The 15,861-nt window shown below is 52.0% G+C and overlaps 1 protein-coding gene across 9 annotated transcripts in view; it reads right to left on the reverse strand.

Annotated features, from left to right (window-relative positions):
* The window catches only part of CTBP2 (C-terminal binding protein 2), a 164,047-nt gene that overhangs the window by 136,911 nt on the left and 11,275 nt on the right, over positions 1-15,861 (reverse strand). Inside the window, exon 1 of one of the 9 annotated variants that reach the window (XM_087432820.1) lies at positions 4,956-5,074. The exons of the other annotated variants lie outside the window; for them this stretch is intronic. The gene's annotated coding sequence lies outside the window, so the exon portion shown is untranslated. Of the gene's footprint in view, positions 1-4,955; positions 5,075-15,861 lie in introns of those variants that run through there. 9 annotated transcript variants of the gene reach the window in all.

Raw genomic sequence — 15,861 nt, forward strand, 5'->3', positions numbered from 1 at the left:
ACAGAGCAAGGAGAACTCAGCCGATGAATGAAGGCGAAGCACTCCCCACCCCTAGGTGCCACCTCTGCAGGTTCTCAAGGAAGGGAATGAGCCAACAGGCCCAGACGAGTGGGCTTCCGCCAATCCGAACCTCCGGGCCCTCCCTCACTCCTCTCCCCAGCCTGGAATCCAGGTCCGGCACAACCCTCCCACCCTAGCTGAGGCATCTGAGCCCAGCCTGATGGTCAGCTCCTCCTGCCCCCTGCTACATCAACTCAATGAGTTCATCCTGATAGCTAGTCGCCCAGGATCTTATTTGTGGTTTTTAGAATCTCAAAACCTTTTCCATTCATAATTAGGAGGCAGCAGCTAGATAGCATTCCACTCAGAGGGTCACAGGGCATCCCCACCCACTTGGTCCAGCTAGAGGACAGACTTTCCTTGGTGCAGGCATCACATGGCTGGGATGGCATGTGTTCACTTCCTCCTACCTGGGGGCACCACACCCCTCCTCTCCCCTCCCTCCAGGCCTTCCACCGAAGCCCAATGACCTGGTAAGCAAGACAGTTCCTAGAAATTCCTCCAGGGTTTCCTTTACTCCCCCTTCAGCATCCACCCTGCATCCCTAGCACCCCTGGTTCCCTCTCTCCCTCCTGACCCGGCAAATCCACAGAACACATCCCCCACCCCCTGCCTTTGTAGGCCCAGGAATCCCACGCAGGGGCTCCGAACAATGTTAGGTTCCAGACTCCTATGAGATACTGTTGAGAACCGGATTCTTTTCCTATAAAAATGCATGTATGACCCTCCCCGCCCCATCCCCTGTGACTCGTGCCGTTTCTGGGGTTCACACCCCCACCCAGGCATGGAGCCCCAAGATGTCCACAGGCCTGAGTCAGGTCCTCCAGCTTTGTTTCCTAGGCAACAGACACTTTCTCCTTCCAGCTGCACACTGACCGAGGCAGGAAGATTCTGTCACTCCCAGAGTTCCTTCTCAAGGGGCGGGAGTTGCCAGCTTTCCTTACTTATAGGCAGGAGGGGCCCTGAGATGGATGGGACCCCAGCAGCTAGATCTTCCCATCTCCGCCTCCAATCCACCCAACTGTCGCATGTGCTCACGGGCACCTGTCCTGTAAAACTGATTCCACTTCCGCTCCAGGAGAGCCTCACGGAGGAAATGACACAGCCCCAAGGACCCTCACCTGTTGACGGGAAACCAGCACACCGTCTCTCGCCCGTGACACTCCTCATGAGTGGCTCTGGGTCACCTGGCGTCTGGCCCTGCAGGAGAGGCGTACCTGTCGTGTCATGCACCTATTGGGGGAGCCGGGCCTCCGAAGGCCTGCCTCTGCCCCTAGAGTGTGGGGCAGGGAAGTTAGGACTTGCCTGACTCTCTGGGCTGTGCCTTCCGGCCCAAGCGCAGAAAGGGGCAAGTAGCCTCAGCTGAAGGCTGCTGGGCTGAGCAGTGGTTCTCTACCCGGCTGCCCATTAGAATCATCTGGGAGCTTTTAAAACTACCTAAGGCAGGTCCCATCCCAAGACCATTGACTCAGAACCTCTGAGGGTGGGGCTGGGCTTAGATCTTTCTTCAAAGCTCCCCCAGGTGATCTCAGGTACGCGCAGGGATGACAAGGGCAAGGATGAGAAGGACGAGGCTGGAGGGAACTGAACTGAGGGCAGGGCAGCCTCCAAGGGAGGACAAGCTGGAGAGAGCCTAGGCGGCCCCTCCTGCCACAGCTCACAGCCCACATCCTTCAAGAGATCGCCCCAGACCTCACCATGTATGGATGCAACCCAGGTTCCCAGTGCTGGGACCATGCCCCTCCCCCTGCCTGGCCCACCTGGCTGCCCGCTGCCCTCTGGTTGTGTGGTCCGCTCCTTGCAGGCAGGACCAGGTCAGGCTTGTTCAGGCCACCAGCCCGGGGCTTACACAGTGTGGCCACACTGTTCTGCCATCCCCCTGTGGCTTATTAGCCCCGACATGACGAGAGGTCCACTCCCTTGGTATGCCCGTTAGAGAGGAGGGAGGCACCATGGAGGGAGGGGCAAGAAGGAAAACAAACCCCGAGGAGCCCATTCTTGCAGGAATTATGCCCTCAGCACATTCCAAGCCCCCCTACTTAAGTCCAATTTACTGCTGAAACCACCCCCGGCAGAGAACTAATGCACTGAACCCAGTGCACACCTACCACGGGCCAGGGGCTGAGGAACTCGGACCCCACAGTCTGTTACAGGACACCATCCAAATGCTGACTATTAATCCCCCCAAAACAGCTTCACTAGGCCACAGACATCGAGGGACAGACATAAAACACATTCTCCCAAAACGGTAACAGGATGTCTCCCGGGTGGCACAGCCCGTGGCCTTGAAAGAGCTGGGAGTGATTTCAAATGGGCTCTGGGCAGGCGAAGGGAGGGGCAGCTGCAGTCAGCAGGGGGCAGCTCACCAAACTTTCCCCGCCCAAACCTCGAGCACTGACATCACCACCAGGAAATGAGATGTTTATTTTTTACAAGGTCTCGTGTTCCTGCTTATTCTTTACCTAAAAACCTAAATTTCCCATCTGGGTCTTCACATACAATGTCACCAAGATGACAATTCACCAAAATACTGAAAGTACCAACAATTTCAGAGAAGAGGTTTAAAAAGAAAAAAGGACTGGGAAATCAAGATGATAGGAAGAAAGGTCACAGAGGAAAAGTTCACAGTTTAATCAGAACGGGTTTTTTTTACAAAGGGCTATGACACGGGCCTAAGGAGATGGTGTCCATTCTGGGTGCAGCAGCTGTGACCAAACACACAGCAGGGTCTTGGGACCCCCTCAGCCTGGTTTCCTGGGGGGGCCTGTGAGTCTCTGCTGACTATGGCAGGCTGGTCCTCCACGGCCAGCGCCTCTGTCCCCGCCATCTCCTTCCCCAGCCAGGCTGTAGCCAGTTCTCTTCAAGGATGGTGAGCAGCGCCCACAGTATCAAGGGGCAGACTTTATCTTTTAAATGCACAATGTGCTTGAGCCAAAAACAAAACAAAAAGCCTTTCCAAGATGCTTTCCAAATTCCAGAAACACACTGGGCTGGAAAAATGGAGCCCCGTTTCCTTTTATTTTTAATCTTACATGGGCTAGGTTTATAATAAAAGAGAATAACCTATTTATTTGCTTACCTTACTTGGAAAGACAATAAATTGGAAAGGCTTCATAAATCTCACAGGGAATTCCTTTAAACAAGGACTGTCAGCAAAAATCCGTAAATAACCTTCTGCCAGTCTCCAGCAATCACCTCCACCACACATTCTTTTTCCTTCCTGCTTTTGTACTAATCTTCTAGCAAACAAATCAAATCAAGCACCAAAACGTTTTCATTCTTATCAAGGTAAGGCTCAGAAAACATCCGGGAGTCCTCTGGGGCTGTTGACTTAGGAGAAGAATGCGATGCAGGGAAGGCCCCAGGGGACCGGACGAGGGAACGCACTGCACCCCCAGAACCAGCCACCCCCAGAACCAGCCACCCCCAGAACCAGCCACGCTGTGCTTGCTGACTTACAAAATTGAGGCTGGCGATCAGCTTCACAAATAGAGCCAGGGACGCAACATTAATTGGATCTGGGGCAAACCATCAGCAAAGCCCTAGGCAGACAGCTTACAAACCAATGTTCTTCCCAGGTGGGTGAAGGTTCTCACCTGGACTAGGCTGGTGTCAACAACAGTGTCTCTGTTCGCCTCGTGCCCTTATAATCCCAGCGTTGACAGAGCTTCCGGACTCAGGTGACTGCTGGTCAAGTTCACCCATCCCCATGCTGACCAAGTTGAAGAAAGCTTGGTACTTAAAGACGTCCGGAGCAAACCCAGGCCTCGTCCAGCAGGCCCCGTTCTGACCACACTAACATGACTTGCAAGGCAACCATTGGATGGGGTTGATTAAAATGACCTTCGGCAGTTCAGCAACAGCAGAAGATGGACAATCTCACACTGAGGTTTCAAGGACCATGCTAAAAATACGTTTAAATAAGAGGCAGAAGGAGGCTGTGGATAATCAAATGTGCAAGACTTGAAAGAGCCACTGTAATCAATTTACATATCAGGAAATAATAATTACCATAACCAAAGGGAAAATTTCTCCAAGCCAAAAGGTTAAAAAAAAAATTAGACCAGCAAACCACTACCCAAATGTAAACAAAAATGTATGTTTTCAGAAAGGATCAGCCTCTTGAAATGCCTGTCAGCTTCTGGAGACTTGAAACTTTGCTCCTGGGCTGGCCCCGTGGCTTAGCGGTTAAGTGCGCGGGCTCCGCTACTGGCGGCCCGGGTTCGGATCCAGGACGTGCACTGACGCACCGCTTCTCCGGCCGTGCCGAGGCTGCGTCCCACATACAGCAACTAGAAGGATGTGCAACTATGACATACAACTATCTATTGGGGCTTTGAGGAAAAAAAAGGAGGAGGATTGGTAATAGATGTTAGCTCAGAGCCGGTCTTCCTCAGCAAAAAGAGGAGGATTAGCATGGATGTTAGCTCAGGGCTGATCCTCCTCACAAAAAGAAAAGAAACTTTGCTCCAAGACCTTGATTCTTGGACGTGAGATGCATGACTTATGAAATCTAAACAAACTTGTGCACATCTATAGGTTCACTCTGGTTATTAGCTGTGTAAAGGAATGGGCTTTTGATTCAAGTCCCACTGAGGTTCCCAGGCAGCAGCTGTCACCAATGAGCTGTGTCCCTGCTCGTTACTGAGCTACCCTGAGCCTAATGCGCTGAAGAACCTCCTGCCTGTGAGAAGCACGTTGGCTGTTCTTATCATGGATGCACCATATACATTTATTTTAGTCTCCTGTCTTAGCACATTCTTGGTAGTCTATAAAAAGTAGCTATATTATTATTATTTACCTACCAAATTATCGTATTAATAATATTCTTGAATGAAGACAAAGGCCTTTCTTAACTGGTTCCATTTGAAATAGTAATTTGACAATTTGCACACCTCAAGAATGTTTTTCCAGGGGCTGGTCTGGTTGCCTAGTGGTTAAGTTCGGCGCACTCCGCTTCAGCGGCCTGGGGTTCATTTTCCAGCAAGGACCAACACCACTGTCGGCAGTCATGCTGTAGCGGCGATATACAAAATAGAGGAAGAATGGCACAGATGTTAGCTCAGGGCGAATCTTCCCCAGAAAAAAAAACAATCTGAAAAAAAAAAAAAAAAAGGTTTTTCCAGCATAGGCCAGTTGGGCCTGGGCATACAAGAGCAAGCTGCTCACCCCACGGGCACAGCAGAGTGGCTGCCCACTCACTTCCCTCCACGTCCGCTGGAATTTTAGGATTCACTCAAGGGAAGTCAAGCAGCTTCCTACCTTCCCTGTGGAGACAGGAGTGGAGGCCAAGGAAGGCACTGGGAAGGTGTCAGAGTGCAGGAAACCAGCGGGCCCTGGCGCTGCCTACAACCTCTGCCCTCCTGTGCTCACAGCCGTGCACCATGGGGCGTAGGCCACTGCTGACCACGTGAGAAGATCCACGGGTGGCTTTATTGCTGTGGATAGCACTACTGAATATGCTGACTGATGCCCTTCAGGATGTAAAACACTTTTCTACCTTATGTTTAAATAAAATCCAGCATTCAAGTTTTCCTGTAATAAACTCCAGCCTCTGGGCAACACTTTTCCCCCAAGGATCGGAGGGAACCGCTGGTGCAGGGCTGTGTTTGAACCCTGGAACATCACTGCCACCAAGTCCTGCAGGCTCTCCAGGCCGAGAGGATGCTGGTCTTCCCACCGGCTGTGGCAGTGCTCCTCCAAAGTACAAACTGCCAGAGAGCAGACTGGTGGCCACACACGTACAACTTCTGCTCAGGGTCCAGGACACCAGGTCACACAGTCCTTGTCCCGCTGGCCCCTGAAGCCTTCAGGGCATGCTGGGGTATCAACCTTTGAGCTACTAACCCCAGGCTCGAGTCCCCTTGCGCCTGAAAGTCCCCCAAATGCTGTAAGCATGTGTCCATGTCTCCACTGCACTCACCACATGGCAGCTCACAGACAACCACCTTAAAGAGGCCAAGGATGCTCAGACACGAATTTCACGCCAGGAATCAAGGCCACGTCAGCCTGAGCTCACAGGCAGAAAAGGCTCTCCTACCAGGGAATGCACACAAGATGCACCGTGAGCCACTCAGCAGGATGGCCGCTTTCTCTCGCCCTAAGTGCTGGCGTAATACTGGGGGGGGGGGGCTGGGGGGTGCAAATAATGAGCACTGAAAAGACATTTCCAGTAACAACCAGAAAATTAATAAACGCAGCGATCCCCAGTTAACAATCTAAAAAATTCCAAGGCTCATTTCATAAAATTACCCCCCAACTGAACGGAAATAAGAAAATATTAGGGGCCGGCCCCGTGGCTTAGCGGTTAAGTGTGTGCTCTCTGCTGCTGGCGGCCTGGGTTCGGATCCCGGGCGCGCACTGATGCACCGCTTCTCCAGCCATGCTGAGGCCGCGTCCCACATACAGCAACTAGAAGGATGTGCAGCTATGACATACAACTATCTACTGGGGCTTTGGGGGGAACATAAATAAATAAATAAAATCTTAAAAAAAAAAAAAAAGAAAATATTAAAAACTATGAAGAGGATGAGTCCATTGCAGCTGCCTTCACAGCAACAGGGAGCACTTGCTGAGCAGGTCCTCTGCGTTCAGAGCGTCAGGCCCCACTTCATTCAACAGCTCCTCCTCTGACACAGAGACTCTGATCCCATCTGACACAGAAGGAACTGGGTGGGGCAGGAGTGGAACCCGGGACACTGGCTCCAGGGTGGGATGCTCACTCAGGTGCCCTGCTGCGGGCACTGGCAGCCGCCGACCTGCCCACAGGAAAGCTCTCCAATCCCTCCAGGCTTTCTGCAAACCACTGTCCTTGACCACAAGAAGGTGGCTGGCATGGCGGGCCTCTACCTGCAGGAAAACAAAGGGGGAACCGAGGGACGCCCTGCCGCCCCATGTCCCCAGGGGTCACAGGAGGTATGCAGCAATGCTCAGGAGAAGGCCACAGCACACAGTAAGTATGCCGCCTGGCTCTCTCCAGAGCCACTTCCCCCACTGAGAAAGGAGGCAGCAGCCAGTGGCCTGGCTGGTGGTCATTCCCAGTCCCTCTGGACCTGGAGCCAGCAGCCGTGAGGTACAGAGGAAGCACCTGTCCTTGGGTACCTTCTAAGAGGGGCTGGTGGGACACCGTGTGGAGGCGGTGAACAGCTGTTGTGTGCGTGTCCCCAGGAGGCCCTGGGAGAATGGCCTGAGATGCACCGAGGCCAAAAATGTGGGCTTGGAATTGCCCACTCTCAGCGGGAGAAGAGGGCCCCTGGGGGACGGTGGTTTACTGAGGCAGACGAGATTCCGACCAACTATAGTGACCACCCAGCCTGGGCCAACTTCCTTAAGTCTCAGGCATCCCTGGGATGGCAAGTCCATCTGCTGTGACTGGAGTGTCCTCCTGGGCATGGGAAACCCCGGGACATGACAGACGTCCCAGAAAATCCTGGCACCTCACAAGAACATCACCTACCTCCCCAAGCTTCCTAGGCCTTCCACTATCAAACAGGGATGATTTAATCAGTGGAGGATGGGGGCGAAGCAGGGGGAACTTTCCTTGGTGATGGAATCGTCTGCAACCACGTGGTGTTTACACATCCTTCATCAAAACGTGCAGAACGGCATGCTGAAAGGGTGAATCTGACTGTACGTGATTATATCTATATAAAATTTTTAAAAAGTTGATCCCCCTCAAGAGACGAAAACAAATGATGTTCCCCGTGAACCGTGCAATCTGGCTGCAGCCAGGGCAGCCTTTCTCACTAAGGGACGGGGACACCTGCAGACACCCACCCCACTCCACCAGCTCTCCCCAGGGAATCGCCTCAGTCCCAGTCAGCAACACCCAGAAGAGACTTGAGCCGGGCAGGAAGGATCCCGTTACATACACACTCGCAAAGTCTCCCTGAAATTCAGGTGCACTTCAAACCATCCTATCAGGGAAGACCCTTTCGGTACCTCCAGCAGTTTAGTGGCCAGGAAATGAGAAACGAGATTCCCCTCAAGTCCCGTTCCTTCATTGCTCTGACCTTGGGGTTCCATCTATCACATTTAGCCTCATCACACTCCCTTTAGCCTAACTCCAAACCCATCTGTTATCAAGTGAGGAACGGAGAGGCTCCCATTGCTCTGACCTTGGGGTTCCATCTATCACATTTAGCCTCATCACACTCCCTTTAGCCTAACTCCAAACCCATCTGTTATCAAGTGAGGAACGGAGAGGCTCCCAGCGGCCCTTCCGAGCTCCCTGCAGGAAAAGCCCGCGGGGCTGGGTCTACCCTTGTTCCCAGCTGCCATGGTTGTCCTGGGGAAGTCTGGGACATGCATGCATGGGGCAAGCCACAGCCTCCTAAACTCCCCCAAGAGGCCACACCCAGCCAAACAGGTCCTCATCTGGTGGCAATCCAGAGAAGCCAGGCACCCTCACTGAAGGGGATACAGAGGCACAAGTCAGAGTTCACCCAGGGTCACGTGGCAAGCTAAGGGCAGAGCCAGGACAAGACCCTGAATTTCCCCTGCTGGTCCCTTCTGTTAGAGAGGACTGCCACCACCCCAGGCCCCTGCAGATGACCTATGTGGGGGCAGAGGGTAGACTGACAAGAGAGCCTTGGGCCCTACCTCGGCACCTGGGCTTCTCTGGGGAGGGACACAGCGGGATCACACCCAGGAGCTCCACAGTGAGACAGAGATGCAGGCTTCAGTGCAAGATGAGCTGGGTTGAAACGATGACTGACTCACCTATGTACCCCCAAGTACTTGAGCAGACCCCCGCCGTCTCCCTCTCCAGCCCACACCCAGTCGGGCACCTGGACCTGTCAGTCTGAGTCCCAAACACTCGTCTGACAGCCCCTCCACCCTCATGTCGCCTACCCACTGCGTCCACGGCCGGATCAGTCTCCCAGCATCATGGCCATCACTCTAAAATGCCATGTCTGCTGGAGGTAAACCTGAACTCAGGGCCCCCCCCAGTCCCGTGACCCTCTGGCCCTCTCTTTGCCTCTCCAAATCCCGCCCCTCCCAATGCCCCATACCTCATTCCCTTTACCCCAGCAACGAGATAATAATAACGCCCATATCCGAAAACTTACTCAAGATACATGTCAAGGGTTTGTCTGCATTGACTCATGTAACCCTCACAGATACTCGGAAGTGGATACAAACACTGCCCACCACCCCAGTGTGAGGACGCAGAGGCATAAGGAGGTGGGGTCACGTTCCAAGGCCTTCAGCTGGTCACCCAGGGGTGCGGGTGCTGAGACGGGAAACACATATCTGGAAGTGATGTTCTTCAGTGCTACACAGCACTTCTTCAGGCACAGGAGAGCACCACGAGCGTCTTTCACTTCCTCCAGCAGGTCACCCTCCCTGATCCCTCAGCCTGGGAACAACCCACCCTCCACCACGCACTGGGGAAGCACCCGACCCCTCCCAGCTCTGGCACATTCACTGTTCATTTGCTGAACTTCAGGGTAAACCCTCCTTGGTCTTGCTTGGAGCCCTGACATCTAGCACACAGTAGGAGCTCTACTTGCTGAAGAAGCAGATTGTTGTTCAACAGGCAATTTTCAGAAGAAGCAAATTCATCTCAATGTCACTGCATAAATTTCCACAAATCAACTCAAACTGAGTTATCATATAATGTAACATTTTTAAACCCTATGCATAAAATATACATCTATTTTTATTTGATCTACTAAATTATAAAGCTTTCCTAAATCTCTTAATGGTGGTTTTTCTAGTAATGCATAACTGCTTAATTGGGAAGTGTACAAAACATAATTACACTGCTAACACTACAATATTGCTTATGGGAATGTCTTCGTTCATGCATTCTGCTTTATTTTGTATTTAATCTCTATTAAGGTGTCTATATGAAAATAGGTATGCTAGTCTTCATAAACCGTGTAAATCATAAAGTCATTTCTTCACTAACCCAAGTTCACAAGCAGCCCCCAAAGAAACTACTAGGACCCCAAAGGATTCCACTTCTTGATTCGAGCACAGTTGGAGGCTCTCAACTTGGGGCCCTGAACACCTAGCCCTGGGCCACTTCACCAGGTAATGGCTAATGTAAAGGCCGCAATTTCTCTCCCAGTACGTGGCTCCGTGTGCAAGGCAAAGTGTACCCCAAACTTCCCCCAGAAAGCAGTTATCCAAACCAGAAAGGGCAAATCCTTTCTGCCCAAGACTTCAGTTACCAATCTCGAATCAAGGGGCAGATGGAGGCCCCTTAAATCATCCCTCGTCTGAGGACACTGTGCATGACCTTTCAAGTTCACCCTTCAACTAGCACAGGGAACTCCTGCCAAAGGCTCCAGACTCTTAAACTGGATGGACTTCCCTGCCCCCATCCCCACCTTCAAATTTGTACACACCCTCATCCCTAGAATTGAGTTGTCTGAATACACAGCCATTCTTCAGACAGCTTGGTATTGGTGGAGAAGAACCAGCTCAGACCCTGCTCCATCATGTGTTAACCGTGAGCCCGTCCACGCGGCTTGTGAGGTCTGGCAGTTTCTCAAGTGAGAAGTGACCACACGGCCACACTGTCTCATACCAGGGTTGTTAACTAAAAACAAAATAAGCACGTGTATCACAACGCGTTTCTACAAACACAATAAAGATAAGCTGTCATCCATATGGAAACAAAAGCCATCAGCCTCAATGAAGCCTACTAATTAATAAATTCACCGATCAAGATAAAGAGGATTTGCTGCAAAATGTGTTTACCTTCACTTCTAAAACAAAAGGTGTCGTCCCCAAATCTGCGTTTGGCATCACGATGCTACAGGCACAGGTGGGCTCCTGGAGGCTGATTTCATTCACCTGCATCATGAGGTGGCTGTATCTTGTGCTCATCTCCACGTTCTTGCTCACGAGGGCCAACATGAAAATCATCAGCTCCACTGCACCCATCTCTGACTTGTGCACATAGATTTTCAAAGTGCGCTCCACTGAGTGGGCCCATATTTTACTAAAATATAACTTATAAAAACAATTTCTCTCCCTGCCAGTATGCTGTGACACTCAGCCCAGCCTCCCCTCAATGAACACTGCTGACGTCAAGAGAGAAAGTTAATGTCAAGTACATCTGATTGTGGAACCAGCTCCAATTCTAACCGGCACGCAAGAAATTTCCCCCGTGTCCCCAGGAATGCCTGGTGCTGTTCGGGGGGTGGAGAATGCCTCAAACCAAATAATGAGACTGGGTCAGATAGAAATCTGTATTTCCACTTTCAAATCTGTTCATTCAGACTTGGGGGGGAGTATTTGAGTTATATAAAATCTTTCAATCATTTGTTGTACCAAATGTTCAATGACTAGACTCAGGCGTGTGGGTGTGTGTTGGGGGAGTGGTTTGTTTTTAAAGAAAGACAGCCTGCACACTGTTGGCAGGTTCTGGGCTGGCTGCATTAAGAACCACCCCCCGGGAATTTGCGAAAAATACAGATGTTCTGGCCCCACCTGTAGCTTCTCCAACGGGATGTTGGGTGGAGCCCCAGGAGACTGAATCCTGGCCAGGGGTGCCCTGGGGATCCCCTTGCTCCAGAGGCCACCCTCTCGAACCACCTGGGCACCAGGCCCTCCCTGGAGACTGAGTGAGTCACTCATGTGAAAACCACCAAGCCCACAGCCAGTTTCTTACCACTAAACGCACTAAACGCACTGTCCGACTCACAGGACAGGACAGGGTCTGGGGTGGGTGGTGGGCTGAGGGGTGCCAGCACCTACCTGCTCCTTCCTGATACAACAGGGCACAAAGGACTTCTCCATGTTTCTGGGAAGATTCTAATTCCAACTTATGTTCTAGAGGATGTAGGGAAACCCACCATGCAGAGCTTGAAGAAGACAGAGGCAGGAAGGGAACTTCACCTCAATTACATTAATACCACGGTAACTACTGGTATTGCCATCATTCCTACTACTCTTACCACCACCACCACTAATAACAATAGTAACAAACAGCTAACATTTGAGCACTTCCCACATGCACCAGCATCTTATTTACTGTGCACACTCCCTAGGATTTGCAAATGTGGAAATATGACTTTCTGACCCCTGGACCCCCTTGCATTCCACTACCAGCTGCCTCCCAAGGGCATTTTCAAGGATCATCTCACTTTCCAAGTGAGATTTTTTAATGGTATGAATTGAGCCCAAAGAAACTGCTGGTCCGTGAAATGACCAGCCCGTCCTGAAGGCGACAAATGGTCTCTTCCACAGACCCCGGAAGGATTATCTTCCCAAACACGTCTCCCCGCCCCCACCTTGCCACTTCACACTCACAGGACCCTACTACTGGAACCTGGAGCCCAAGACGAAGCGTGGAGCAGTAACACTGCCCGAGAGACTCCACACCCACACCCACACCCACACCGTGCCTGGCCCTGGTGGGCACCCGGTCAGTCCCTGTGAGTGAATGAATGAATGAAGGCCCTGGGAGGAAACGATTAAGTACCACCCTATTTCCAGGGCTGGGGTCAGGAACACACACAAACACTCATAGCAAATGGGTCACCCAGCTGGACCTGGGCCAACTCAGTCACCAAAGCTGCTACTGACCAAGTGCCCACCACCTGCCAGGAAGACAAACCCAAGAAGCCATTGGGTTTCAAGAGCGCTGCCCACAGCACTCGAGGTACTGACTATCTACTGCGAGCTCGGGACCGGGAGAGGGGAGGGGAGTACATGCAGACACATGCGTGCTGTGAAAGGGGCAGATCCGGTGCCTTTCCCAAACAAATGCCCCTAGGAACACGGCCAGTCACGCCCACCTTCACGGTGCTTTCTCTACTCTGTCAAGAGCATGCTGAGCCGTCCCTCAGTGGTGGTGGATTAAAACCGGACCGCCCTCCCTGGCAGGGCCCTCCCTGGCAGGCCCCGCCTGTCCAGGGCAGCTGGAGCAGGCCCCACGCTGGCCATCCTCAGGCAAGGCAGGCAGCACCCAAGCCCTCACTTTTTCTTCCTTCTCTGGGCAGGGAAAGTAAGTCTTAAATAGAAAGTAAATATTTTACTGGGCATTTCTCGGAGTGACCTAATACAGAGTAACATTCCACAGTGTAAAAACAACCTCCCGATCAGTTTTCAGTTCATCACTTCAGCCCCAGGAATCATCGAGAAGATGGGCTGCTCCCTAACCAGCCCAGCCACCGCCCCTCCCTGCCCCAGGCACTGCATGCTCCGGGCACTTTTTAATAGCACCAGGATTCGGATCTCCCATCCCAAACTCTTCTCACTATTCACCCCCTTCACCTGGCACTTCACCCGGCTCCATAAAACTCATCCATCCTTTATATGTGCAAAGGAGAAAACCTCCCCTCCATTGTGGGTCTGTTCCCCTAGCAAGCCCCATCTCTTACCCTGCACAACCAGAGCAATCAAGGCCCAGGGAGCCTTCTCCAACGTCCTCCGACACCGAGGGGAACCCCTCCTTCCACTGCCTGTATCAGGATCCTCTGATCTCTGCCCAGGCAGTGTGCGGAATGCACAGGGAAACCTGCTCCACTGGGCACACGCACCTCAGGGCGAGAGTGGCCGATTTATTTATTTGTATTTTCAAAAATTTAACCGACAGTTATGATGTGTCAGGCCTGTTCTAAGCACTTTACAAATATTACCTCGCTGAATCCTTACAGCACACCCCATTCTTACCCTCATTTTAGAATCAGAAAAGGAAGCCCTTTGCAAGGGCTCAGTAAATCCCAAATGCGGTCAAGCATCTCTTTCCATCTCTCCTTTGCCATACTTTCTAGAACAGTCTATCCCACTGGATGCCACTTCCCCAGCTGCTGCGGACGTATGTATCTATCTTGTGGCCTGTAGTAAGCTCTTTGAGGGCAGGGCCGTGTCTCCTCGGGCCCAGCCTCAGCCCTGGGAAGGCAGACATTCACCACCTTTCATTGGGACCGCTCCCTCACCATCGAAGTGAGCACAGCTAACACTGAGGTCAGCCCAGTACTCCAGAGTGGGCAGCCGGGGTGGCCCAGAGCAAGCTTTTGGATCTGAGCCTAGAGCCTGCTGGGCCAAGTCATCACCAGGTTGTAAAACTCCCAGCTACAGGCACAGCCAAAAAGTGGTCGCTGCACTGACCAGCCCTCTTCCCCACTAACACAAAGAACCCTGACCCGACTCCCGCCAGTTACTTTCCCTCCAACTCCCCAGCATGCCTACTGCTGCTCTAGAAGATGAAAGGAATTAAGGAAAAAACCTTTTTAATCTCCCCTGCAGATGAACATTTTAAAGAACCAGGGTTATACTTGCAACGTGTGTTTCAAGTGGTTTTGCTGAGCTCAGAGGGGCTTCTCAGCTCCCAGGCCCGTCTGAGACGCACAGTAACGGCACAATGCAAACGACTGTTGCGTCCCAACCCCGCTCCTTCACGCCCCTGGAACACAAGAGACTCAAATAAGGCAAGCTCCCAATTACCGCAAAGAAAATTCAAATCACTTTGAGCTGCTTCGTTTGCCCACTACTTGGAGCACATCTGGCCAGTTCAGGGAGGAAAAAATTACCCGTCATTCAAAGTCCTCCTTAAATACTCAGGAAGACATCATTACAGATAGAATTCCAACTTTAATTCTGAAATCTCCTGGCTTTTGTCGGTGGAAGCCACATTCTTAATCCCAGGCTTAGTTGAGAAATAAGAAAGGATGTTTGTGTGTGAAAAAAAAATCCTCAGCCCTGAGTGAAAAGTAACAGCATCTTGGAGGAGCAGGAAGAATAAACAGAACTCTGTACAAAGGTCAAGGCTGAGAAAAACATGGTGTCCGGAAACCTGGCATCCCCCCCGCCCCCCATGGCACTAGTGTGGGCACATGGGACAGCTATCAGATTGCCATTGTGTCCTGCTGGAGCGACTCAGATGCTAAGCTCAGGGGCTTGTCTGCAGAACCAGGGATCCCTGAAACCCGGAACAGGGGATACATACCTCCTGTTCCACGGACCCAAAGATGGGTTCTGAGGCCACCCACAAATCCTGGCTCTCAGGAAATGACTCTCCATCAAGAACCTGCATGCTGTAGCCCATCAGCAAAGACTGACAAAACTACATGGGACTTGAGAACATTCCTTGCTGAGATGCCTTAAGACCCAGCCGCACCCACTTTCCAGACAGAACGGCCCCGAGGGAGCACCTTCTCCCTTCTCAGGTCCTGCAGAGGCACAACTGTGACCTGAGAGGCCCGTGAGGTGGGAGCTGGCCCAGGGCCCATCCTGGCCCCACCGCAGCCCACCCATGCAGCACCCTTTTCCGTGTGGAGTGAAGCAGAAGGGACATCTGTTTGAAAACTGCAGGGGGGACTTAAAATAGAATATAATCATTACCTAAGCTGGAGCTGAGCCAGCACGCCGGGGCTAATGTGACTAATTGGTCAAGAGACACTCCCCCCCACCCCCAAGTGTTTCCCTCAGTCCCTCCAAGAGACAAGGCAGAGCCCAAAGCCCGAGACAGGGAGTCCGCTGTGTCCCCACCACCCCCAGACCCACCGGGGCCTTGGAGCACTGGCAAAGACTCCAGAGATTTCCCAAGCACACGTGTTTGCAAGCACACACGTGTTCATGAAAGGAAGAGAAGCATTATAGGGCAGGAAGGTAATCTTGCAATTAAAGGAAAGCCTGTTTTTCAGGAAAATCTCCACCTTGTGGGGACTTTACCTTCAAGGAAGCCAAGGTCTGCCGGAGAGCTCCCGCATCACCTGCTCTGGGTGCCTTTCAGGTGAGTTAATCACCCCAGCAGGGCCTGTCTCCAGATTTCAGGACACACCCTACTTTGTGCCATTCCCTTTCAATTCTCGGATAGTCTCTTTGAAAAACAGTCTG

Source organism: Ceratotherium simum, chromosome 6 (assembly GCF_057802395.1).
Source record: "Ceratotherium simum simum isolate JZ-2026a chromosome 6, ASM5780239v1, whole genome shotgun sequence".
NCBI classification, from domain to species: Eukaryota; Metazoa; Chordata; class Mammalia; order Perissodactyla; family Rhinocerotidae; genus Ceratotherium; species Ceratotherium simum.